The sequence below is a fragment of the Symphalangus syndactylus genome, chromosome 5, assembly GCF_028878055.3.
Source record: "Symphalangus syndactylus isolate Jambi chromosome 5, NHGRI_mSymSyn1-v2.1_pri, whole genome shotgun sequence".
Lineage (NCBI taxonomy): Eukaryota > Metazoa > Chordata > Mammalia > Primates > Hylobatidae > Symphalangus > Symphalangus syndactylus.
In genome coordinates this window covers 144,125,001-144,152,396 of record NC_072427.2, presented here as the reverse complement: position 1 = coordinate 144,152,396, position 27,396 = coordinate 144,125,001, and the positions used below count along the sequence as shown (strand labels likewise).

The following is a 27,396-nucleotide window of genomic DNA, read 5'->3' as shown; positions in this document are numbered from 1 at the left end:
CAAGTGATCCGCCCGCCTCGGCCTCTCAAAGTGCTGGGATTACAGGCGTGAGCCACCACTCCAGGCCAGTGACTTTTTGAATTACAGTTTTTTTCAGATCCTGAAGTCTCCCATTCCTGCTCAGTCTCTACCCTCTACTCATCATAGTTCCTATTTTTTGAGTACTACGTACTTTGTATATATTTTTTAACTTGTCTTCAATTATTGTCCTATTTATAGATGAAAAAACTGAAGATCAGAGAGGTTGTATAACTTGCCTAAGGTCATAAAACTACTTAATGATGAAAATTTAAAACCAAGTCTGTCTGACTCTGTAGCCGTGGTTCTCACTGTCTGGTCCCTAGACCAGCAGTATCAGCACCTCCTGGGAACTCATCAGAGACCTGATGAGTCAGAAATTTGGGGGGTCAGGTGGAGCCATCTGTGTCCCGGCAAGCCTCAAGGCGATTCTACTGGACACTCCCGACCAAGAACCACTGTTCCAGCACGTTCCCTTCATCTCCATGCCATGCTGTGTCTCCAACTTCCTGCTCTCCAAATGCAAAACTCACCAGGAAGGAATCATCCAGAAATAAAGTTGATTTTCACTTCTCCCTGCAGAGGCTCCCAGGGAGTTAAAGGTGACTCTTCGCTCCAGACTCTAAATGTGACCCCCTTTCAGGCGGCCACCCCAGGTTCATTATCACACCAATCAGCCAACTGTTTTGAGTAGAAATCTCCTTTCCTGCCCTGTAAGGAATTCCAGGACACCATCTATGAAGAGGAAAATCATAGCTTGGCTATTTGTTCAGGACACCCCTACCCTCTTCCAGACCAACAGCTCATTGAGACACCTCCCCTCGAGATACCACTTGGCTACTGCCGCCAGTCGACATTTATTGATCAAGTACTGCGTCAGGTCCTCTGCTAGGCCCTTTGAGACGCGCTATCTCAATTAATCCTTGCAACAACCCAAGAGGTAGACACGATTATTAGCCCATTTCAAAACTGAGAAAACTGAGGCACAGAATAAGCAATTTGCATAACTTCACTAGCTAATAAATTACTGAGATGAGACTTAAACTCAATTTGTCTCAAGAACCCCATGGTCTTATCCAGTATGCCTTATTGCCTGGTACGGGCCTTTGTCGAACAAGTCTTCTGTCTTGGTGCACTCCAGGCCAACTCTCTGTGTTCCAGCTTGAGAGTCCTCTTTGCAGCCATGTGAATCCAGCGTCTTCCTCTCCTTAATCCTCTAGGACACCTCTGCCCAGCTTTCTTCCATCCCCCCTCCACCTGGCCATTTCCCTCTGGAGCTGTTTCCTACTAGCTGGGCTCTCACCTCCCAGACACTTTTCCTTCCTTTAGACCAGCTTCATCTCCTCTATGTGCTGCTCAGCATGGAATAAATTCTATCTTTTTCCAATTCCCAATTTCTAAGGCAGGTTTTTTTTTTAAATCTTACCATCTCTGCTTTGACCAGACACTTGGTACAACTTCAAACATTGTCGCCTGTGGTTTGGCTGCCTAACAAGGAGCTCTTGGCCCGCTTCGAAGCCAGCCTTCTTGAAGCCTGCCCTCACATTTAGCGCCCTTAATATAGACTCTGTCTACCACAGATCAGCACGTACTGAGAAGGTAGATCGGAATCAGGGAGGAGGCTATTTCACTGCCTGGTGGTGGAACCCATACTCAGTCTGGTGATATAAACTGAAAAATGCAAAAGGAGGGAAGGCAAGGTGAGGAGTGAAGGCAGCTTCTCAGATTTGGCTTGTGAGTTCGTAGTAAGGCATCTCCAACAAGAGTCTTGCAGAGGCCTCCTGGAGGGTCCCTTCCGTCCACAGTGATTGGGGCATAGGCTGGCTCAACCATAAAGGCAAACAGGAAACTCTGCCAGCAAACAAAAGGAAAAAGGAAGCTCTCAGATTCCTGTTCCAAGCAGCCTTCTGGGAAGGACTTTATCTTGGGGGAAAGTTTTACTGAAGGAAATTTGACCTGAAGTTGCAAGCTTCCTTTGTTGAGAAAAGCAAATAACATGAAAGGGGAGAAAAGCAACAAGATGAAAGATTGGTCATCACAGATGCAGATCTAATCTCTGCCGTAATATAAACTGGAAGACCTAGAACCCTGGGAGGTGAGAGTGGCTGGCGGGGCGGGTGACATGAGCAGAAACAACAGACAAGACGAGGCTGACCTCCTACAGGGGCAGTGAGGGCCCTGGCTGACCAGAGAACAGGACAAAATAAGGCCTTCCAGGGCAGGTTAGAGTCCTTTAGTATCAGGATGCAGTGTTTATAATCTCATGGGCCATGGAGAATTCTGTGCTCTAAGCATCTGGGAAATGAGATAATCAAAGCATATAAATAATACCAGTCAACTTTTTTAAAAAACACTCAACATTTTTAACACATATTAAAATCTTCTTGAGTCCTTTGCACATATTAACTAATTTAAACCTCACAACAACCCTATGAAATACATAACCAATATTATCACTTCCCTTTATAGGGGCACAGAAAGGTTAAGCACCTCCTTCAAGGTCACACAGTTTGTAAGGCTCAAAAGCAGGAGGATTTGAACGCAGGCCATCTGGTACCAACGTCCCTCCTCTTAACCACCATACCTGACTGCAAAGCAGTCTCTAAAATTAATGAAGTGTGATATGGTTTGGATGTTTTGTCCCCTCCAAATCTCATGTTGAAATGTGACCTCCCATGGTGGTGGAGGTGGGGCCTGGTGGTAAGGACAGACCTCCCATGAATGGCCTGGTGCCCTCCTCGTGGTAATGAGTTCTTGCTCTGCGGTCACAGGTGATCTGGTTGTTTCAGAGAGTGTGGCACCTCCCCACTCTCTCTAGCTCTCTCTCTCACTATACGAGGTACTGGCTCCCTCTTCACCTTCCTCCATAATCGAAAGCTTCCTGAGGTCTCACCAGAAGCAGATCCCAGCACTATGCTTCGTGTACGAACTGCAGAACTGCGCGCCAAAATAAAACCTCTTTTCTTTATAAATCCTCCAATCTCAGATATTCCTTTATAGCAATGCAAAAACAGACTAACACAAGTGTATCTTCTTCTCTCTGTTCTTTAAGAACGTTGGCAGCTCTTGGGATGGTAATAGAGGATAGCAGAAAGAAAACCGGGTTGGAATCCTAACTCTGACTGAAGAAGGGGAGCTGGGACCTTGAACCTCATAAGGTGATTATAAGTAATGAGATAATACGCATCTCTGGCACATAGTAGATGCTCAGTAAGTCATTACACTAGCTCATATTCGTTGATGTTTATCAAGGGCTAAGTATGTGCTAGGCCCTAGATATCAATCTCCTGAATTGAATTCAACCAGACTAGATCGATTTTACACTCCTGCTTCGTTTCAGGGCATGAGGAATGCTGAGAGTCAGCCTCTTGGGGGAAGTTCTCAAAACTTCAACTCAATTTGTGTACTAGTTGTGCACAATTCAGGTGAGGTGCTCATATTTCCTCAGTCGTATTTTAATAAATGAAATATATTCTATAGGTTACAATCATAAAACAACTTTCATTCTTCTGTTGCCCCTTCAAACCTCTCTTTAAGAGGTTCTTTCTCTGCTCCTAGTTGAGATTTCAGACAGGGCTGGTGGCTTTCTGAGTCATTCCCGGACACATGGGTCATTTTCAGTCACAAGCGCAACCTCATTTTAGTATTTTAAGTAGCCAGGCTATGGTAATAATACAAACCCTGAGCTTTTATTTAAATTGGAGAGTCTCCCCTCTTACAGTAGGGCAAGACTGCAGATGGTGATTGTTTGCCAGTAGCCAGGCAGGGCTGCGTGGCCAATGTCCTCCCCATCTCCCCCACTGACCCTCCTCGCACACTCCCCAGCTGCCGCTTCTGAGCCATTCAGGATCAGACTCAGGGTAGTGAGTATTAGAGGAAAAGAGCAGCAGTCTTACATGATGGGGACGCTCAGAACCTGGTGCTGGTGCCCGCTGAGACTGGCAGACATGCAAAGCTGACCCTTTTGTGAAAGGCACTGCAGGTTGTCATGGGAACCTCCAACTCAGTTAACCTAACACAAACGTGACCGTATGTCCACTTTGCAGGGACGGTTCCAATGGAAGCCTGTTGCCTCAGCTATCTGTTAGTAGGCAGCTATTTGAGAAAGGATTCTTTCTCAAAAGTATCTCCAGTTAGGTGATAAGTTATACAGCATCCTACTTAAAACAGATGAGGCTTCTCTGGAGGCACAAAGTTCAGCTTACCCCAGAGATCTACTCACACTGGTCACTGCATCTGTCCAGGGGGGTCTATGGACAGAGTTCCTTCAGGAAGGCTCTGGGCTGTCTGCCTCCTGCATGGCTCAATCTATATCCACGGATAATGGATGCCTTTCCTCACCACTGTCTAGGAAACTGCAGCTCGCACCTACTGCAACTCACTCTCCCTCCCTCTCTTTTTTCAGTTCTTCCTTCTCAGGCCTATCTTACTGTCACTTCTCAGTCTTCATATTCCTCCCACTCCCAGTAGTATATGGAAGCCCCCTAAAGCCCCTCTCACTTGGCTTACAGTGAGGGGAAGTGTCCCTCACTCCTCTGCTCTACAAGCCCTCTAACACCTGCCTCCAAAGGAATCTGCACTCTTGGCCGTTTTTTTGTTTTTGTTTTTGTTTTGAGACAGTGTCCCTTGTTCTGCTGCCCAGGCTAGAGTGCAGTGGCACAATCATAGCTCACTGCAGCCTCAACCTCCTGGGCTCAAGCAATCCTCCCATCTAAGCCTCCCACGTAGCTGGGACTAATTTTTTATTTATGGAGACAAGGGTCCCACTGTGTTACCCTGGCTGGTCTTGAACTCCTAGGTGCAGGTGATCCTCCCACCTTAGCCTCCCAAACTGCTGGGATTACAGGCATGAGTTGCCACGCCCAGTCTCAACTCTCTTTAAAGGTTGGAGGTGGGTGACTATTAGTCTTAGCAGGCCTGGTTTTACCATTTCTTAGCATGTCATGAATAACAGTTTATCTTCATATTCTTTATAATGTGGTGTCACTTAATACCTATTGTAATATTTTCTGAGTTTAAGGATTCTGCCCATCACGTGAAGGACCTCTTCAAGGAGAACTACAAACCACTGCTCAACGAAATAAAAGAGGATACAAACAAATGGAAGAACATTCCATGCTCATGGGTAGGAAAAATCAATATCGTGAAAATGGCCATACTGCCCAAGGTAGTTTATAGATTCAATGCCATCCCCATCAAGCTACCAATGACTTTCTTCACAGAATTGGAAAAAACTACTTTAAAGTTCATATGGAACCAAAAAAGAGCCCGCATTGCCAAGTCAATCCTAAGCCAAAAGAACAAAGCTGGAGGCATCATGCTACCTGACTTCAAACTATACTACAAGGCTACAGTAACCAAAACAGCATGGTACTGGTACCAAAACAGAGATATAGATCAATGGAACAGAACAGAGCCCTCAGAAATAATGCTGCGTATCTACAACCATCTGATCTTTGACAAACGTGACAAACACAAGAAATGGGGAAAGGATTCCATATTTAATAAATGGTGCTGGGAAAACTGGCTAGCCATATGTAGAAAGCTGAAACTGGATCCCTTCCTTATACCTTATACAAAAATTAATTCAAGATGGATTAAAGACTTACATGTTAGACTTAAAACCATAAAAACCCTAGAAGAAAACCTAGGCAATACCATTCAGGACATAGGCATGGGCAAGGACTTCATGTCTAAAACACCAAAAGCAATGGCAACAAAAGCCAAAATTGACAAATGGGATCTAATTAAACTAAAGAGCTTCTGCACAGCAAAAGAAACTACCATCACAGTGAACAGGCAACCTACAGAATGGGAGAAAATTTTTGAAATCTACTCATTTGACAAAAGGCTAATATCTAGAATCTACAATGAACTCAAACAAATTTACAAGAAAAAAACAACCCCATCAAAAAGTAGGCGAAGGATATGAACAGACACTTCTCAAAAGAAGATATTTATGCAGCCAAAAGACACATGAATGGCTAGGCGTGGTGGCTCACGCCTGTAATCCCAACACTTTGGGAGGCCGAGGCGGGCGGATCACGAGGTCAGGAGATCGAGACCACCCTGGCTAACACGGTGAAACCCCGTCTCTACTAAAAATACAAAAAATTAGCTGGGCAAGGTGGCGGGCACCTGTAGTCCCAGCTACGTGGGAGGCTGAGGCAGGAGAATGGCGTGAACCCCGGGGGGCGGAGCCTGCAGTGAGCCGAGATCACGCCACTGTGCTCCAGCCTGGGTGCAAGAGAGAGACTCCATCTCAAAAAAAAAAAAAAAAAAGACACATGAAAAAATGCTCATCATCACTGGCCATCAGAGAAATGAAAATCAAAACCACAATGAAATACCATCTCATACCAGTTAGAATGGCGATCATTAAAAAGTCAGGAAACAACAGGTGCTGGAGAGGATGTGGAGAAATAGGAACACTTTTACACTGTTGGTGGGACTGTAAACTAGTTCAACCATTGTGGAAGTCAGTGTGGGATTCCTCAGGGATCTAGAACTAGAAATACCACTTGACCCAGCCATCCCATTACTGGGTATATACCCAAAGGATTGTAAATCATGCTGCTATAAAGACACATGCACATGTATGTTTACTGTGGCACTATTCACAATAGCAAAGACTTGGAACCAACCCAAAGGTCCAACAATGATAGAGTGGGTTAAGAAAATGTGGCACATATACACCATGGAATACTATGCAGCCATAAAAAATGACGACTCCATGTCCTTTGTAGGGACATGGATGAAGCTGGAAACCATCATTCTCAGCAAATTATCACAAGGACAAAAAACCAAACACCGCATGTTCTCACTCATAGGTGGGAACTGAACAATGAGAACACATGGACACAGGAAGGGGAACATCACACTCCGGGGACTGTTGTGGGGTGGGGGCAAGGGGGAGGGATAGCATTAGGAGATATACCTAATGTTAAATGACAGGTTAATAGGTGCAGCACACCAACATGGCACATGTATACATATGTAACTAACCTGCACATTGTGCACATGTACCCTAAAACTTAAAGTATAATTTAAAAAAACAAAGGATTCTGCCCATCTCCAAAACAACAGGAAGAGTTGAATTTAACATCTAATTATGTATGATTTAATAAAGAAGAAGGGAAAAAAAACCCTCCTGGTCTACTAAATCCTGAAAAGAAGATGATTCTTGTCTCAGTGCGTGACCGAAAGCTACAACAGATTTCAGAAATGTAATGTTGACTGTGCAGGAAAGTAGCTGAGCAAGTGCAGCCTTAGCCAGGATTTCCCTCACCGTAAAGAGGGGACAGATGCCACCAGGGCTGCCTCGGCCCATTTTCTTGAATTTCTTCTTCAAGATGCCAATGGATGTGGCATCTGAAAGTCTGATTCGAGTTTATGGCCCTCATACCCTGGAAAAAAAGGTCTGTGCAAGTTTTAGCTCACCTTTGAACATGTGAACAGAAAGTCTATCCTACCATTGCCCCTTCTATATGGGAAAACCTGGCTGCATAGCTAACTAAGCTGTGCACAGAAACATCAGCCTCGCTGGTTGCAGTTCTCAGTCCTTAATCAAATTCAAAAGGTAGAGAAGGAAGATTCTCTTCTCTGTGTCTTCAGGGGGTTCACGGTGGTATCCTTCAAAGCTGAAGGGCAGAAATCCAAGAATATGGCCACACAGAGGAATCACTGTGTTCACCTCCGTTTTTCCTATGGGTACCTCGAGAAGACTGCTGGGCATTCCCAGGCCACAGGTTGGCTCAGTAGCTTAGCCAGGAACAATCTGTGAGGCCTGACTTTTACCTCTGTGTCCTGCTCACTATACAACTCAAGCTCTGTGGAGTAGCGTGTCTGCAGAAACAAAGAAAAGCTTTTAAGAGTAATCGCACCTTTTCCCACAAGCCGTGTTTTCATAGGAGCTTTTTGCTTTTTTTCCCAGCAGCAAGGTAAAGCAAGCAATTGAACTAACTTGTTCTCAGATCAATGAGTCCATTGTGTGCTTCAGGGAGCAAAAGGCTGTTTTGTTGTTGTTGCTTTTTTTCTCTCTTTCGATGTTGGTTTGGAGCAGAAATTAAACTTGGCCATGGGCTAAAAGGGAAAAGAACTGGATAGACAACTCTTTCTTTCTTTGGTTGGGATTTAGACTTCTGTAAAAATCCATAGGTTTATAAGTGAAACTGTTACTAAATACGTACCTACTGATACACATGTCCTCTTTCAAACACCCCTTCACCCTGCTCCTTTCCTCCTCACAGTAGCACCAGCTACACTCCAGAACACTAGGACAACCTTTACTAAGGGACTAAACTATTTGTGCCTGACATTGCTTGATTATCTTGCCAGGAAAACAGATGCAAGGTCCTGAGGTACTATCTCAAATACTGGCAAAGAAAGGGAGATTGAAAAGTTCATGCTTACCATGAACAAAATTTCAGATCAAAATTCTACAATGTCCTAATCTACTTACAAATTGGGGAAAGGAGTGGCACTATGTTTTCCCTGTTTCCTCCTCTGCTCACAGGTGATTTCGACAGTCTGTTCTCAGTTCTGCACTAGTTTAACTGTAACTGGAGCCAAAACAGTTCAATAGGAAAGAACTGTTTTTTTCAGCAAATGATGCTGGAACAACTGGATAGCCACATGCAAAAGAATGGAGTTGGGCCCCTGTGTCAGCCAGCTTGGGCTGCCATCAGAAAATACCATAGACTCTGGGGCTTAAAGCATAGACGTTTATTGTCTAACAGCTCTGGAGGCCGGAAGTCCAAAATCAGGGGGCCAGCATTGCAGGGTTCCTGGCTTGCAGATGGCCACCTTCTCACTGTGTGCGCACATGGCAGAGAGGGAGGGAGAGAGAGAGGCAGAGAGAGAGAGAGAAAGATCTTCCCCTTCACACAAAGCCACAGTCCTATCTGAAAAGGCTCCACCCTTGGGACCTCATCTAGCCTTAATTACCTCCTAAAGACCCTATCTCCTGATACAGTCACACTGGGAGTTGTTAGGACTTCAACATGCGAATTTGGGGGAGATACAATTAAGTCCATAGCAGTCCCATCCTCACAGTATACACAAAAACTAACTCAAAATAGATCAGAGACCTAACTGTGAGAACAAAAACTGTAACACTTTCAGAAGAAAACATAGGAGTAAATCTTCACGACCTTGGGTTAGACACGGCCTTCTTAGAAATGACACCAAAATTACAAATGAGAAAAGGAAAAAAAATAGATAAATCAGACTTCTAATTAAAAACTATTGTACTTTAACAGACACCATCAAGAAAGTGAAAAGACACCTGGCACAATGAGAGAGAATATTTACAAATCATATACCTGATAAGGGACTTGTATCTGGAATATATAAGGAACTCTTAGAACTCAATAATAGAGAAACAAATAATTAAAACATAGGCAAAGAATCTGAATAGACCTTTCACCAAAAGATATATAAAAATGGCCAGTAAACACGTGAAAAGGTGTTCATCATTATTAACTATCAGAAAAACGTAACCCAAAACCACAGTGAGATATCATTTCACACCCACTAGTCAACTATAATCAGAAAGAAAGATAATAAGAAATGTTGGTAAAAATGTGGAGAAATTCAAATCTTCAATATGTCGCCGGCGGAATATGAAACGTACAGCCACTTTGGAAAAGAGTCTGGCAATTTCTTAAAAGGTTAAACCTAAAGTTAGCATAGGAACCAGCAACTCCATTCCTGGGTATATACTCAGGAGAAATGAAAACATATATCCACACAAAAACTTCTATACAATGTTTATAGCAGCATTATTCATAAGAGCCAAAGACTAAAAGCAATCCAAATGTCTGTCAACTGATGAATAGACAAAATGGTAAATCTATACAGTAGAATATGATTTGGCCATAAAAAGGAATGAAATACTGATACAAGCTACAACAAGGATGAACCTAGAAAATACTATGCTAAGTCAAAGACACCAGTCACAAAAGCTACATATTGTATGACTCAATTTCTGTGATATCAGAGTAGGCAAATCTGTAGAGACAAGAAAGTAGACTAGCAAGCTGACTTGCATAGGGTGGGGTGGGAAGAAACAGGGAGTCACTGCTAATGGCACAGGATGTCTTTGCAGGGTGATGAAAATGTCCTAAAAATGATTGTCATGATGGCTACATGGCTCTGGGAAAATACTAAAAACAATTGCATTGTACATTTTAAGTGGGTGAATTGTATGGTATGTGAATGATAACTCATCAATGTTGATAGATGTGTGTATGCATGCATACACAACTGAAAAAATAACATTCCCCGAGATTTGAAACAGAAGCAAAATTAAGAGACAACGTTGGGAGTTAGACCCAACATTTGGGCTTTCATTCACTTAGGAGAAAGCATCAAAGTGTCTGAAAGCTAGAAAAATTGAATTAAGGGAAAATATACTCAGGAAAACCAAGCTGGAGTGTAGATTGTGTTAAGCTGAACAAAATAATAAGGCACTATCTTGTTTAAAGGGGACAGAGCACTAACATATGACTTTTACCATGCTTAGAATGCTTCCTGAGAGGAAGCAAATGGAACCCTCACAGACCAGCCACATCTCCTTCCCTGGAAGTGACCCCATCTGTGATATGTGACCGCATCTGTGATAATGTGAATAACACAACTCTTCCTCCAATTATAAAAATAACATATTTAAGATAGTATAAAAATGCAGAGAATGGCACGGGCAGGAATCATTTAATCTTGCCATGCAAAGATAAGTACTAATATTTGTCAGAGGTCCTTCCTCAGCACATTGTTCCATATATTCAAGCTCATGCAATACATACACTTTTGTATCTATATTTTACACTTAAAATCAACATTTTTTATTATCATTTCAAACTCTCATAAATATTACTTTCAATCAGAAGAATAAACCATAATTTATTTAAGAATTTTCCTAAGCCAGGGCTTTTATCTTTTCAATCTTTCACTTTTTTTTAAATGTTACAAGGCAAATTTTGAGCATAGAGACCAGGCATGGTGGCACATGCCTGTCATCTCTGCACTTTGGGAGGCTGGCAGATCGCTTGAGCTCAGGAGTTTGAGACTAGCCTGGGCAACACGGCAAGACCCCGTCTCTACTAAAAATAGAAAAAAATAGTCGGGCGTGGTGGTGCACACCTGTGGTCCCAGCTACTTGGGAGGCTAAGGTGAGAGGATCCCTTCAGCCTGGGAGGCAGAGGTTACAGTGAGCCAAGATCATCCCACTGCACTCCAGCCTGTGTGACAGAGCAAGATTCCGTCTCGAAAAAAAAGAAAAAAGAAAAAAGAAACTTTCGAGCACAGATTTTTTTTATCAGATTCAATTATTTCTTTAACATATAAATAATTTTATACTAAAAGGTATGAAACTGTTTAGTGGTCTTCATAGTGCTAATCAAAAATGTTTTATTAAGTTGGTACAAAAGTTATTATGGTTTTTGCCAGTATGGCAATTACTTTTGCACCAACCTAATACTAACTTATACATTAACGGCAGTAGGTGATATGCCCATTCACTATCAAACATGAGGACTCCTGTTCCCCTTCTAGAAAGAATCCTAAGGAAAGAATTCTCACAGCAGCATGATTGAAGATAGCAAAAATTGAAGGAAAAATAAATAGCTATCAATAATGGAAAAGTAAAATAGATCCTGATGAGTTATTTTTCAGTGATTTAAGATAAGCAGTTTCAAAGAATATGAAAAAAAAAAAAGATTTTCAGCCTAAGCAATGTAGTGAGACCTCATCTCTACTAAAAATAAAAATTAAAAATTGTCCAGATGTGATGGTGCACACCTGTAGTCCCAGCTACTTGGGAGGCTACTGGGAGGATCGCTTGAGCTTGGGAGGTCAAGGCTGCAGTGAGCTATAATCAAGCCGCAGCACTCCAGCCTGGGTGACACAAGCTGAAAAGAAAAAAAAAAAAAATCACAGATTCTCAAAGGAAATGACTTGTATGCCAAACACCAAATTCTTTGTGAGCTCGGGTAATATAAAAACACACCAGCAGTGTAGGCTAGGCGCGGTGGCTCATGCCTGTAATCCCAGCACTTTGGGAGGCTGAGGCGGGTGGATCACAAGGTCAGGAGATCGAGACCATCCTGGCTAACATGGTGAAACGCCGTCACTACTAAACACACAAAAAATTAGCCGGGCATGGTGGCGGGTGCCTTTAGTCCGAGCTACTCGGGAAGCTGAGGCAGGAGAATGGCATGAACACAGGAGGTGGAGCTTGCAGTGAGCCGAGATCATGCCACTGCACTCCAGCCTGGGTGACAGAGCGAGACTCCATCTCAAAAAAAAAAAAAAAAAAAACAAAACAAAACAAAAAAAAAACACACCAGCAGTGATTAAGTCTGGGTTGTGGGATCATGAGTGATTTTGTTTACTTATTTGCACTTTTCTCTATATTCCAATCTGCCTATACTAACAACTTATTACTTTCATAGTTTTTAAAAATCTTTGATTTTAAAAATTAGCCCATAAGTAAATTTGCTTTCAGAGACTATCCTGCGTAGAAAAGGTGGAAGGCGGAAATCCACAGGCGCAATTGAAACGTGGTCAGGGGGCCAGGCACAGTGACTCATGCCTGTAATCCAAGCACTTTGGGAGGCCAAGGTGGGCGGATCACCTGGGGTCAGGAGTTCAAGACCAGCCTGGCCAACATGGCGAAACCCCGTCTCTACTAAAAATACAAAAATTAGCCAGGCATGATGGTGCATGCCTGTAATCCCAGCTACTTGGGAGGTTGAGGCAGGAGAATCACTTGAACCCAAGAAGCAGAGATTGCAGTGAGCCAATGGGCGACAGAGCAAGTCTCCATCAGAAAGAAAGAGAGAGAGAGAGAGAGAGAGAGAGAAAGAAAGAAAGAAAGAAAGAAAGAGGAAAGGAAGGAAGGAAAGAAAGAAAGAAAAGAAGGAAGAGAGAGAGAGAGATGGAAGGAAGGAAGGAAGGAAGGAAAGAAGGAAGGAAGGAAGGAAGGAAAGAAGGAAGGAAGGAAGAAAGGCAGGAAGAAAGGCAGGCAGTGGGGTATCGGGAGTCTTGCAGCTCTGGCTTCTAGCTCCATCCATGCCGCCTTCTGGGTGTGCTTTGTGTCGAGGCCTTGACTGGACCTCACTCCTCACTGTTACAGGGAAATGACAGGCTACCTCTTTGCACTAATGATCCTGAGCCATGTTCCTCAAGAGTGCCATCCCAGGGCTGAGCTGCAGCCGTCTAATGTGCATTAACAGTTGATGCACATGAGGCAAGCATCCAAGAAAGGATTCTACATTTCCTGCCAAGCACAGGAGAAGGTGAACCTGGATAATGCTTGCACTTGGGAAGCTAAACACAATTTCAGCTTCAAGGAAACCCCCAGATTGCAAAATTCTTAGACAGAAAGCAAAATACATCTAATATTTCTGCCACCATCTCTGTGAGTTTTCTGCCACCATTCTCCACCATGACCTCTGATCTGTCTAGCAGCCTGCTGGATTTCACACGAGCAAAGCTAAAATGGGAAGAAAGAGGGCATATGAAAAAAAAAATTAGATTGACAGAAAACCCAGAGTCAATAGGACAGTCTAGACTCCCCAGCTGGTAAACTATTCATAATGACTCACTCAATAGTCAGGCATTGACAACAAACTGAATGACTGTGGACCTAGAGCTACAATATTGGCAATCTTATCTTTAATTTGAAGAGCTCAAATGATGCTGGGAGGCATTAATCAGGTAAAGAAACACTTGCCCTGGATCAAAAATTAGTCAGTTGGTTACCAAGGATGGGAATATGGTTAACCATATTCTTTTATTTCCTAGGTTATTGTCATAACATCTCTGTATAATTTTATATACCCATATGCACAAGTGGCCAGAAATCCCTTTCTAGCCAGCTGGGACCCACAAGGTTCTGTTTAGCAGATTTATCCCAATAATTTATCCTCAGTAATGCTGTATAAGAAGCCACCTAAAAACCCAGTGGCTTAAAACAACAAGGATTTCGCCGAGTATGGTGGCTCATGCCTGTAATCCCAGCACTTTGGGAGGCCAAGGTGGGCAGATCACCTGAGGTCAGTAGTTCAAGACCAGCCTGACCAACATGGAGAAACTTTGTCTCTACTAAAAATACAAAATTAGCTGGGCATGGTGGCACATGCCTGTAGTACCAGCTACTCGGGAGCTGAGGCAGAAGAATCACTTGAACCTGGGAGGCAGAGGTTGCAGGGTGCCGAGATCACGCCATTGCACTCCAGCCTGGGCAACAAGAGCGAAACTCCGTCTCAAAAACAACAACGACAACAACAACACAAGAATTTAGTCTCACATCTACAGGTCTGCAAGACTGACTGTGGTTCAGTGGCTCTAGGCTGAGCAAGGCTACAGTTCAGCTGTGCTTAACTCCAACCTGTCCTTAGCTCCAGCCTATAGGTTGAGCTGTAGGCAAGTGTGTTCATTCTGGGCCTAAGCTGAGTGGATAACAGCTGCCTGAGGAAAGTTCTTCCCATCATGGATCACTGAGATACAAAAAGATCAAGCTTTAATGCACAAGCTCTTTTCAAGCCTCTGCCATCACATCCACCAGTATTCTTTTTGGCCAAACCCAAAGTTAAGGGGCAAGAAGGACACTCCTCCCACCATGAGGTCACAGCAAGGGTGTTGATGAATAATCAACTCTTTGAGTGCTGTGACGAATTGAGAATAGCAATTCTATTATCTACTGTGATAGTTAAATCTTCACTGGTTAAATCTTGACCAGTTCCTCTTCTGACTACTTCTGATTTTCTCCTTTGGCTTCCCAGACCACATGCATGACCCCTGCAGGTGAGCCAGAATGCCAAGAAGTCAGCATTATAAGCCTAAATGGAGAAAGAACACGTTTTCTTTTTGGAAAGTTCCTCCCAACCTGCGATGTGTCAAGACATCACCATTAATTGGAAGGGGACACGATTATGCAAAATAACTGAGTATAAAGAACTTAGAGGCAAAAAGGGAGTGAGGGGAGGAAGGAGATGTAGCAGTTTAAACTATACAAGAAGTTTAAATTAATTTCAACCAAAACATACCAAGCAAAGGATGTTCTCCTGACTATCTTATGTTTACTATTTTATTACAGAGGCAATACATGTTTATTGTGTGGGGGGGAATCAATCTAGTGAGTAGAAAACACAACCATCTAAAACCCCATCACCCCTAATTAACTGCCATTCAAATCCTTTATACATGGACTACTTTGGGCATTGGAAATCAAGGTGCTGCTACTTAAACAGTGCCATGAAAATTTTAAGGCTCTGAGTCTAGGCCATTTGAACACCAGAAATTCTTGCTCTCATCTCTCAACTACAAATGCCTAGGTGAGTTCTCTCATACAGATTTTTTTCAAATTTACAGTATATGCAATTTATTTATTTATTTTTTTTGCAAAAATGGGGTCATCTATTACATACCACTTTTCACATTACAACAATTTTCCTTATCAACAAAGATATGTCTATATCATCATTTTAAATTCTGCCTTACATTTCATTTATAAATTACCATAAATTACTTAACCAACACCCCATTGATGGAAGTTTAGGTTATTTCCAGTTTTTCAGAATTACTTTCTGCATGCATAATAACTCACGTCACTTCATATACAAACTGAGGCATTTATTTTCATTTTCAGATCTAAGAAATCTAAGCAGTGCCTTATTGACAATAAATAGAACCACCCTTGTGGTGTTAAAATGTGGGCAGCAAGAAAGGAAATAGTGTGGTTGGGTGGAGATTAGTCATTTTTGAAAGAGCACGTATATACATTTTGCATGTTGGTGACAATTCACTCAAAATTTTAAAGAACCCAGCTTAAGTTTTGAATCAGCCTTAAGCACTCCGAACTTCAGATGCTCATCTCAGCCTCTTAAGTCTGCCAACCAAGCTGGAGACAAAACAAGATCTGGCTCCCTGGTGGCCGCCTGGGAATCCTGCCCTTGGCGTCATTTCTGGAAGGGCAAAAGAACCCTATGGACTCTTGTATCACTAGGATAGAAATGCCACCCAGCTCCTCAGCCCATCTCCATCACCATGGCAGTGGGGAGGGGCCTAGGCATTATCAGAATGGGTCAGGACTAGCTCAGAGCCAGTGTCAAGCTGGCTGACTGTAAACTAAGCCAAGCTTTCAAGGGAAGGCTTTTGAAGGAAATAAGCCAACAAAACAGCGTCAGAAACTGAGGAACCATTCCTTCTCCAACTCTACTCCCCAAGAGATACCAAGGTCACACAGGATACGGCAGTTGTTGAAATTATTACTGCTATGTAACAGAGCTTTTTTGGCACCAGAAGAAGTCATTCTCTTCTGTCAACCCTCTTTTCGTTTCCCTTGGATTTTCAATCCTTCCCATAGAAAATCAAGACGGTCCAGCAAAGAACATGCTTACCTAAAAGACCACAGTGCCATTCAGAAACAAGAAAGTCTAACTCTACCATACATATAACCTTCTATCCATCCTCTGACCTTCTGACTTCATACTGTATCTTCCCAAGATAAATAGATGCATGGCATGTTAAAGCCTAGGAGGACCATGGAGATTGTGGCAATATCTTTATCCTTCAGTGAGTAGATGGAGGCCTCAGAGAGGATGAGCAACCTGCCCATGGCCCCACAGAATTGGTGGCAGAGCCCAAGACTGTTGGCCCCCAACCACACTGTCCAGACTCCAAAAGCTGATCCTCTTGCCAATGCCCCACACTAGTAACAGCCTTTTTGCCTGAATGTGTCTCAGGGATGTCATGAAGACAAATTACTGTCTAGCTGTATGGTTCTTTAGTCTTTGCTGTATGTTATTGTACCTGGCAGGCCCCCATGGAAACTAAGCTGGAAAGAAATGAAGGAGCTCAACTTGGTTAAAACCATTGACAGAACACTCATCCCCCATCCTTTGCTCTCTAGACAACCTCGCAGGTAAAAGTGAGGCATTCGAGAGAGTTAAGCCTTCTATATCAGTTAAGCTAAAAGAACAGTTTATTTCATACCCCTAAACTTCACAGGAATAGAACACAAGCTACCAGGCAGCAAGAACAAAGGAACAGACTAGATACATTTATTTTTCAGAAATTTTAAGCCATGGAAGAACAAAAAAAAAAATTCTTCAAAGAAAATTTAGGGGCAGGGGATTGAAATACATGCAAAGCTTATTTTTAGTGCCCTTTACAGATATAAAGTCATGCTGTTCGTTTAGGAACAAAAAAATGCATTATGTATAACTTGTTTCACTCATAAAATTACCATGTTTTGTATATTGATATATTTAGACATTGGGAGATCTGAAAAAAGCGTTTTTATGATTTCTTTCGTGGTTATTTTCTTGGGCAAAAGGGAGGTTTTAAAAAAAAAAAAAAGAAAGTCCTCAGTGGAAAAACTTTTCAGAATTTTGAGAAAATTTACAGATTTTAGAGGATTTTTACTTTTCCCAAAATGATTAAGTCATCAGGTTCTCAAGTCATTGAACTCTAATGTGTTCAACCAATGTCCTCTACCTGTCAAGATATTAGCACAACCAGGTTTAGTCATGGTGACCTATTGTGGAACTTTCAAAAATCCACTGTAGAAGTCCCACAAATTTGAAATTCACTTTGCCCTCCAAGGTAAGTCTTTTCTGTCCTTCCCACTGCAGCACTACTTAAAGTCCATTTCTAGAAATGAACTGGGAGAGGTCATAAGTCATTTAATTTAGACCATACATGAGCACAGATCCTGTCTATATGAGGTCTACAAATGGTCAACTATCCCTTGCTTCCCCACAGTCAATGGTCTAAGGCCTAATTGTCATTCTTTACCATATACATTTATGAATGTGTGATGATCTGATCCATTTCTGTCTTCCTCACTAGACTGCAGATGCCATCGGGGCAAGAAGCAAACCTTCTCTGCTATTTTGTCCTGAATGTCTACCAGCAATGGGAACATAGCAGTAAATCTATGCTCATACCTTCTGAGATAGCTCTTAATATTAGAATTTCTCTCTGTGTATTGAACTTATATTACTTTCCCTATAACTTCTATGTACTGAGTGGATTCTGCCCTTCTTGTCCATCTAGATCTTTAACAAGACAGCCCTTCAAATACGTGAAACATCATGTCATCCTCCACTCTTCTCTCTTCTAGGCTAAATGTCCTCAGTTTCTTCAGCTTCTCCTCTAGGCTAAATATCCTCAGCTGTCCCACATGTGGCGTGATTTTTCAGTTCCTTCATTACCTTGGGTGCCCTTCTCAGAAGACATCACTGCTCTGGTTCTATAAACCCATACGGCTAACAAGGAAGGGGAGCAGTTTCTGGAATGGAAGGTTATTGACATATTAAGTGCTCTCCCCCAAAAATGGTTCCAAAGTCTGGGACTAAACTGGAACCCTGTAATGCTCCTCGCCAAAAACTGATTGGTGACCAAGTCACCTTCTACAGTTACATAAGGCATTTAGAAAGACACAAGTAACAGAGGAGTGACTGGTGACCAAGACTGCTAGCTGTCCGCTAAAATACATTCTCCCCTTCCTCTATGGCAATACAACCCCTAATTTTTAGCTGGACATGTAGCTGTCTACAGTAAAGGCAGTGTTTCCCAACCTGCCTTGTAGCTTAGTGTGGCCATGTGAAAAAGTTTCTTAATGGAATGGAAAAAGTTTCTTAGGAATGGAATGAGCAGACTTTGAGAACCTTCCCTAAGAGACAGCACACCTGCACTCTTGGCACAGCTGCTCTATATTTCTTCCATTCTTTTCCCGCAAATGCCAGCATCTGAGACCATGAGCCCAAAGTCACACACACATCAGGGAGTGTCCGTCTACAATACTTTTTTTTTGGTCTGAAAAAGAAATAAATTTCTATCCTGTTCAAACCATTGTTACCCTGGGTTTTTGTTGTTGTTGTTGTTGTTGTTGTTGTCACAGCCAAAACTAATCCTGATAGTCTATTGCTATGTCTTCAACCTTATTCAAGTAGTTTTGTAACTGAAGCAGCACATGGTGTAATTAAACACGAACCTGCAAGCTGATAACTTTCCCAGTGTCGCCTACCCTGCCAAGGATGAGGGTGGCAAGCTTAGGGTCTGGCATCAGAGAGGGTGTCTGCGGCTCTAACTGAAAAGAGCTTCCAAGAGCTGACTCTCTTCCCAGTAAAAAAAAAAAAAAAAAAAAAAAAAAAAAAAAAAAAAAGAAAGAAGAAAAAAGGGAGGTGATGCCACCATACAAGAGGAAGGCCTAGGTATTATTTTGCAAAAGAGGATGTACTATTTTTCTTCTTCTCCCTTCATTACATTTTTGAGATTTAATGGCTAATTTCAAAATTGCTTAATGGGTCAAAAGCATAGCCCTCAGATAGAGTAGGCCAATCCATGGACCCTGGGGAACCTGCAGAGACGCTCACATGGAGGTGCGTCGCAGGAACACCAAATGGCGGAGCATGCCTGAGGCCAGGGAAAGACAAGTCTAGAAGACTCCACCTTCACAGGCAGGGGTGACAGGCTTCCCAAAGACTGGAATTTCAGCCCCCATGTGCCATTTCCTGACTTAATGTCAGTCATTTGCCAGTTCTTGTTAAAATAAAATTTCTATTACAAAAAAAAACTTAGAAATGGGCCGGGCGCGGTGGCTCACGCTTGTAATCCCAGCACTTTGGGAGGCCGAGGCAGGCGGATCACGAGGTCAGGAGATCGAGACTACAGTGAAACCCCATCTCTACTAAAAATACAAAAAATTAGCTGGGTGTGGTGGCGGGCGCCTGTAGTCCCAGCTACTCGGAGAGGCTGAGGCAGGAGAATGGCGTGAACCCGGGAGATGGAGCTTGCAGTGAGCCGAGATTGCGCCACTGCACTCCAGCCTGGGCGACAGAGTGAGACTCCATCTCAAAAAAAAAAAAAAAAAAACAAAAACAAAAAACAACTTAGAAATGGTCAAAGTACTAAGAAGAGGCAGGTTGTAGTAGCTCCGTATTTTCAAATATTCCCAGGCATTATGTTTCTGCTTAGAATCTAGAAAGTCACAAGAGATCATGGTTCTCCCCTTACATTGAGAACAAGCTAAATAAGCTACTAATCATGTTCTAAAACTCATCTCAAAGAGCTGAGGACATAAAGAAATGAAAACAAAGTAAATTCCAGAAAGTGATAAGCACTTTCTAGGAGAGGAGAAACCCATGGCTGCTTTCATCCCTGACAGAGTAAAGAGGAGAAATCAGCCAGAGACAGAGATAAGGAGAAACCAGCCAAACTTTTAATAAAAGTTAATTATTGCAAGCGTGAAGCTGGACACGGTGGCTCACGCTTGAAATTCCAGCATCTTGGGAGGCCAAGGTGGGCAGATCGCTTGAGCTCAGGAGTTCAAGACCAGCCTGGGCAACATGGTGAAACTCCATCTCTACTAAAAATACAAAAACTAGCCGGGTGTGGTGGCAGGCACCTATAGTCTCAGCTACTCAGGAGGCTCAGGTGAGAAGATTGCTTGAGTCCAGGAGGTTGAGGCTATGGTGAGCTAAGATTACACCACTGCACTCCAGCCTGGGTCACAGAGCCAGACCTTCTCTCAAAAACAAGCAAGTTTCTTAGAAACTTTTTCCTAGAATGCTTCTATCTTAGACCATGATCAACTGTTAATAGAACACCAAGCAGCTTCAGCCTCAGAGCAAGTCGGCTCCTGCCCACCTCTTCTCCATAGGCCTTCACTAGTGCATGGGACTACTAGACAAAAGGCTGGAGGCAAAGCAAGAGACCTAAGAGAGTGCCGCGCACACCTTGAAACCTCTTGAAAAAATGCATTTTCCATACATATCACTTAATCAAGTAATTTAGTACCATATTTCATCATATTAAAGACACTATCAATTATAAGATGCACCATTATTTTAGGACTACTACATATAACTAATGTATTAAGGATAGTAATGTGCAACACATGAATGACTCGCACTGTCCTCTTGTTACCTAGAAATCTGAGGTTTGCTTATTTCTCCTGCCTTAGGTTGCAGTGTTTCAAATGCAACAGTGCAGTGTCATAGTGTAATCTTTCTGAAGACATTTCTGATCCCACTTAAAGTCAACACTTGTACTTCTAACGATGAGCGTAACCGAAGTGAAGTGCAGACATTGTGCCAAGCTTTGAAGAAGCTCACACATAAGCAAACAATGACTGCGTCTGACTGCTACCTGGCCCACAATGTTTGTGAGACACCGCTGCTGGTAAGAGACTTCCCAATCTCAGAGGTTAATATGAGCCAAAAATGTGCACTTTAGAGTCATCACAATATGAACAATAAATTTTCCTCCTGATCAGTACTATCTATGACTCTTCTGCTACTTGTGTGTTTCTAAATGTCTTATGTATCTATAGAAAGGACCCCACGTTTGCATTTTCCTTTCTCTTCTCATCATTATGTCTATTCAGAGTTCTCTCCTTCAGTGGTGATACTAGATTTTTTTTAATTGACAGATAAAGTTGTATGTATTTATCATGTACATGCTAGTCTGATGTACATGTATTTCAAGCTGAGCATGGTGGCTTACGCCTATAACCCCAGCACTTTGGGAGGCTGAGACAGGAATTTGCTTGAGGCCAGGAGTTTGAGACCAGCCTTGGCAACACAATGAGAACTCATCTCTACAAAAAATTTTAAAAAATAGCTGAGTGTGGTGGCATGCACCTGTAGTCCCAGCTACTCAGGAGGCTGAGGTGGGAGGATTGCTTGAGCCCAGGAGATCAAGGCTGCAGTGAGCCATGATAGCACCACTGCATACTCCAGCCTGGGCAACAGAGTGAGACCCCCTTCCCTTATTAAAAAAAAAAAAAAAGCATCTCCTCATATTCCTTACATGGTCATTACTTTTGTGGTGAGAACACCTAACATCTACTCTCTTGGCATCAGAGGTGATATTTTAAAATAAGGAATGAAGTGTGTGTAGAAGATAGTCAGGAGGGATATCCCCAAAATACAAATATTATCTGTAGGTGGATGAGTGGTAGAATAATGGGTGATTTTTATTTTCTTCTCTTTATTATATTTTATAATTTTCTATAAAAAACTATTATTACTTGGGTAATTTCTAAACGTTTAAAAGAAATAAGCCTAATACAAAATGTTTTAAAACATCATTTGAAAAAAGACAAGGGTAAACAAAATCAAAATGCGAATGATAGCTTGGATAAATATCTACAACATGAAATGACCAACATCCAACTCAATACAATAGAACAGGCAACTCACTCAAGGAGGAATACACAGGGCCAATAAATATATGAAAAGTTGCTCATCCGAATTAAAGCAACAAAGAGATGCCATTTTTTTTCACTCCTCAGGTTGGCAAGAAAATATTGTTTAAATTAAAAACCTATAGCATTCTGTGCTAGCAAGCATGAGAAGAAGCAACCGCTCTCACACACTGCTAATGGAATGGGAATTGCTGCATCCTTTTTTGGAAATCTGGACGGTAACAGCTACTAAAAATTGAAAAACACATAGCCTTTAACCCAGCAACCCCACCTCTAGGACTCTGTGCTATGGAAATGAAAGTACTATATATTTTTAAGTGAATTTTTAATTTTAGAATAGTTTTAAATTTACAGAAAACTTATAAAAATAGTACAGGGAATTTGCATACACCCCACACCCAGTTTTTCCTACAAACATCTTACATTAGTATGGTACATTTGTCACAACTAATGAACCAATATTGATATATTATTAACTAAAGTCCATATTTTGTACAGATGTCCTTGGTTTTCACCTACATCCTTTTACTAGTTCAGGATGCCATCCAAGGTACCACATAATATTTGATCATCCTGCCTTCTAAGGCAGCGGTCCCCAACATTTTTGGCACCAGGAACCAGTTTCTTGGAACACAATTTTTCCACAGACATGAGGGGCAGGCAGAGGAATGAGATGGTTTCCAGATGAAATCATCCCACCTCAGATCATCAGGCATTAATTAGGTTCTCATAAGGAGCCCACAACCTAGATCCCTCGCATCTATAACCATAGTTCACGTTAGAGCTTGCCTCCTATGAGAATCTAGTGCCGCCACTGATCTGACAGGAGGCAGAGCTCGGGTGGTAATGCTCTGGCCCACCTCACACCTCCTGCTGTGCGGCCGGGTGCCTAATAGGCCACAGACCAGTACCAGCCCACCGCTTGGGGGTTGGGGACCCCTGACTTTTTTTTTTTTTTTTTTTGAGACAGGGTCTCTGTGGCCCAGGCTGGAGTGCAACGGTGCATTCACAGCTCACTACAGCCTCAGCTTCCTGGGCTCAAGCAATCCACTCACCTGGGCCACCCAAAGTCCTGGGATTACAGGTGTGGGTCACCATGCCCAGTCAGGGGCCCATGTTCTAAGGCTCTTCTACACTGTGACAGTTTCTCAGACTTTCCTTGTTTGGTTTTTATCTAATTGACAAATAATAATTGTACCTATTCATGGGGTTCGTAGTGATGTCTTGATATATATATAAAGTATACTGATCAGATCAGGGTAATTAGCAAATCCATCATCTCAAATATTTATCACCTCTTTGGGCTGGGAACGTTAATCTCCTCCTCCTATTTGAAACTATATATTATTGTTAACTACAGTTCTAGTCGTGTAGAACACTAGAACTTAATCCCTCTATTTAGCTGTAATTTTGTAACAAATCTCTCCATATCCTCCCCTTCCCCTTAGCCTTCCCAGCCTCTAGAATTCTCTGTTCTACTTTTTACTTTTACAAGATCCATTTATTTTAGCTTCCACGTAAGACTGAGAAATGCAGTGTTTAACTCTGTTCCTGGTCTATTTCACTTAACATCATGTCCTCCAGTTCTACCTGTTACCATGAATGACAGGATTTCATTCATTTCAATGGCTGAATAGTATTCCATTATGTATATATACCACACTTTCTTTATCCATTCATCTAGGTTGATTCCATATATTGGCTATTGTGAATAGTGCTGTAATAAATATAGGGCTGCAGATGTCTCTTCAATATAATGATTTCCCTTGCTTTGGATAAATGCCCAGCAGTGGGATTGCTGGATCATATGGCAGTTCTATTTTTAGTTCTTTGAGGAACCTACGAACTGTTTTCCATAGTAGCCATGCCAGTTTACATTCCTACCAACTGTGGCTAGGAGTTCCCTTTTCCCTGCATCCTCACCAGCATTTATTTGTCTTTTCGATAACAGCCACCCTAAGTGGGATGTGACGATACCTTACTGTGGTTTTGATTTGCATTTCCCTGATGATTAGCGATGTTGAGCATTTTTTCATATATTTGTTGGCATTTGTATGTCTTCTTTTGAGAAACGTCTGTTTAGGCCATTTACCCATTTTTCAATTGAATTGTTTGCTCTTCTGCTGTTGAGAAGTTTGAGCTCCTTGTATATTCTGGATATTAGTCCCCCATTGGATGAGTACTTTGCAAAAATTTTGTCCTATTCTGTAGGCTGTCTTTTCACTCTGTTGATTGTTTCTGTTGCTGTGCAGAGGCTTAGTAGTTTGATATAATCCTATTTATTTTTTGGTTTTATTGCCTAGTAAGCACTAGTTTTGAATGATATATTTACAAGAATATTTACTGCAGCATTATATCTAGGGGTAAAAACTAGAAACTTCTTAAAATCCATTAAATGAAGATTAAATAAATTTGGCAACACCCACACCCTTCAGATAACTCTAAAGCTATTAAAAAGAATGATTTAGCAATTTTGATCTGGAGAGATATCCATAGCAAAATGTTATATGAGAAAAACAAGTCACATAGAACTAAATACAGTTTGATCCTAATTTTTTGAAGTAAAATTATATATTTTTATTAGCTTGGGAAAAGGCATGAAAAGATGCAGAATAGGTCATTGTCATTGGTTACCTTAGGGAACCAGGGGTAAAATTGCTGAAATGAGGCTGGGCGCGGTGGTTCACGCCTGTAATCCCAGCACTTTGGGGGGCCAAGGCGGGCGTATCACGAGGTCAGGAGATCGAGACCATCCTGGCTAACATGTTGAAACCTCGTCTCTACTAAAACTACAAAACATTAGCCGGGCGTGGTGGCAGGCGCCTGTAGTCCCAGCTACTCGAGAGGCTGGGGCAGGAGAATGGTGTGAACCCAGGGGGCAGAGCTTGCAGTGAGCTGAGAATTGCTGAAATGATGAGAAAGATGCTTAATTTTTTTTATTTCTTTCTTCATATTATTTTACTAGTGATAAAGAACATCTGTGAATTCTCTAATTTTGGAAACGTAATTTAATAGAAGATTTTTTTAAACTGAAGAATATATGCCGTGCATCCTATCTTTCTGGAGTGGCGCAGATTCAAGATTTGGTCTTCCTCCAGGTGACAGAATGAATTCATCTTCTGCTTAGCTGAGTTAAGCCAGTAAGTTTCCTTAGGCAACCTGATTCTTTGCCTGATCTTTTGATATATTAACTTTTTTTTTTTTTTTTTTTTGAGACAGAGTCTCGCCCTGTCACCCAGGCTGGAAAACAGTGGTATAATCTTGGCTCACTGCAACCTCTGCCTCCCAGGTTCAAGCGATTCTCCTGCCTCAGCCTCCCCAGTAGCTGGGATTACAGGCGCGTGCCGCCACACCCGGCTAATTTTTTTGTATTTTTAGTAGAGATAGGGTTTTAGCATTTTGGCCAGGCTGGTCTCGAACTCCTGACCTCAGGTGATCTACCCACCTTGGCCTCCCAAAGTGCTGGGATTACAGATGTAAGCCACCATGCCCGGCCATAATATGTGAATATTTTTACATTTTTATTTCTTGAAAAAAGTTCTAGTGTAGTCATTCTATCATAAGACTAACTGGACACAGCATCTCTGACCAAACTATGCCATGCCGTCATACGCACCCCAATAATTCCAGGAAGGATGTTTTGTGGTTAAGTGAGAAAGAGTCGTCAATCCTTGGCAAGAAGGGGGGTAGTGCTCCCAAAACTGAATATAAGATGAAGATTTGAAAGCTGTTCCAATGAGATCTCTTTGGTTCCTTCCATTCTAGCCCAGTCTCCTTGCTTCCATTAGCCACCACTGCAGTTCAGTCGGGCCAAACAGCTGTACAATTGAGAGGGATTTAAAGTGTCCCCCAAGTTTGCCTCCTGCACTGCACCCAGAGTTCTGCTGAAGATGCCAACAGCTGCCATGCGTCCATGCCAGCACAGGGGTCCCTTAGTGAGAAAGGCCCTCACAGCCACCATAACCATCCCGTGGGGCTTGGCAATCAAGAACCTAATTAAAAGATAACTTGTCAAGAGAAACTCTAGTTGAAGTCTGCCCCATCTTTACATGAAAAATATGTGGCTCTGTTATAACAGTGGTCAAATCTCTCTCAAAACTATGAGACCCTGGGAGAAAACAGTAACATTCTTCTATTTGTTCTTTTCCCAAGAATAGGGAGCAAAAAATTACTTTCCTCTGCTTTTCAGTAATTACCAAATCAAATGGCCTAACGCTTTCTTATTATCTAACCAGAAAGCGGATCCCTTGCCAGATTCCTAGTTGATAAAGTCATCGCCAGACACCGTATTGTGGCTCCTATGCTTTCATCTGGGGACACAGATTGGAAGGGAAAAAAAGCACAGGCTTTTACTGGTCTAGGAATGGTCAGATGATAAAATCGGGATCTGTGATGAGCCACCAAGCATGCGCTGGGAGGCAAGATTATTTGAACACTAATTATTCTTATGTGCCTGATAGTTCAGGAAGACCCATGAGCCCATATTTCTCCCCATGCTTCAACCGCACATGTAAAATTGCTGTTTATACCAACTCTCTCCTCCAGGCAGCTGTCTACCCAAGAGATGGGCAGGACTTTGGAGTTCATCAGCTTCCAACAAATTTTCAGGAAGGATCCCGGTACATTCTCTTCTACCCACGTGTTCTGAACTTATCACAGACAAGAAAGTAGGAGGATCTCAGAGAACAAGGGCCTAAAACTAGTGGCTACTGAGGTTACAGATAGAGTGGACAATTGACATTTGCCTCCTTAACATCCATTCTACCTTCTTTTGCCTACAGCTGAAGATTTTTGTTTCAGGAGTATATCAGTCAGAGTTGTCCAGGAAAACTGAGTGGGCACACAAACACACACACACACACACACACACACAGAGAGAGAGAGAGAGAAAGAGAGAGAGACTTATTATGGGAATTAGCGCACATGATTATGAAGCTGAGAAGTCCCACCATCTGCTGTCTGCAAGCTAGAGAAGCAGGAAAGCCAATGGTAATTCAGTCTGAGGCCAGAGGCCTGAGAACAGTGTAGGGACTGCTGGTGTAACTCCTAGAGTCCAAAGGTCTGAGAACCAGGAGCTCCAGTGTCCAAAGGCGGGAGAAAACAGATGTCCCAGCTCAAGGAGAGAGAGTGAATTTGCCCTTCCTCTTCCTTTTTGTTTT

The 27,396-nt window shown here is 42.3% G+C and overlaps 1 pseudogene; it reads right to left on the bottom strand.

Annotated features, from left to right (window-relative positions):
* Positions 1-2,589: 2,589 nt before the first annotated feature.
* LOC129483347 (mortality factor 4-like protein 1) overlaps positions 2,590-27,396 on the bottom strand; it is a 225,020-nt pseudogene continuing 200,213 nt past the window's right edge.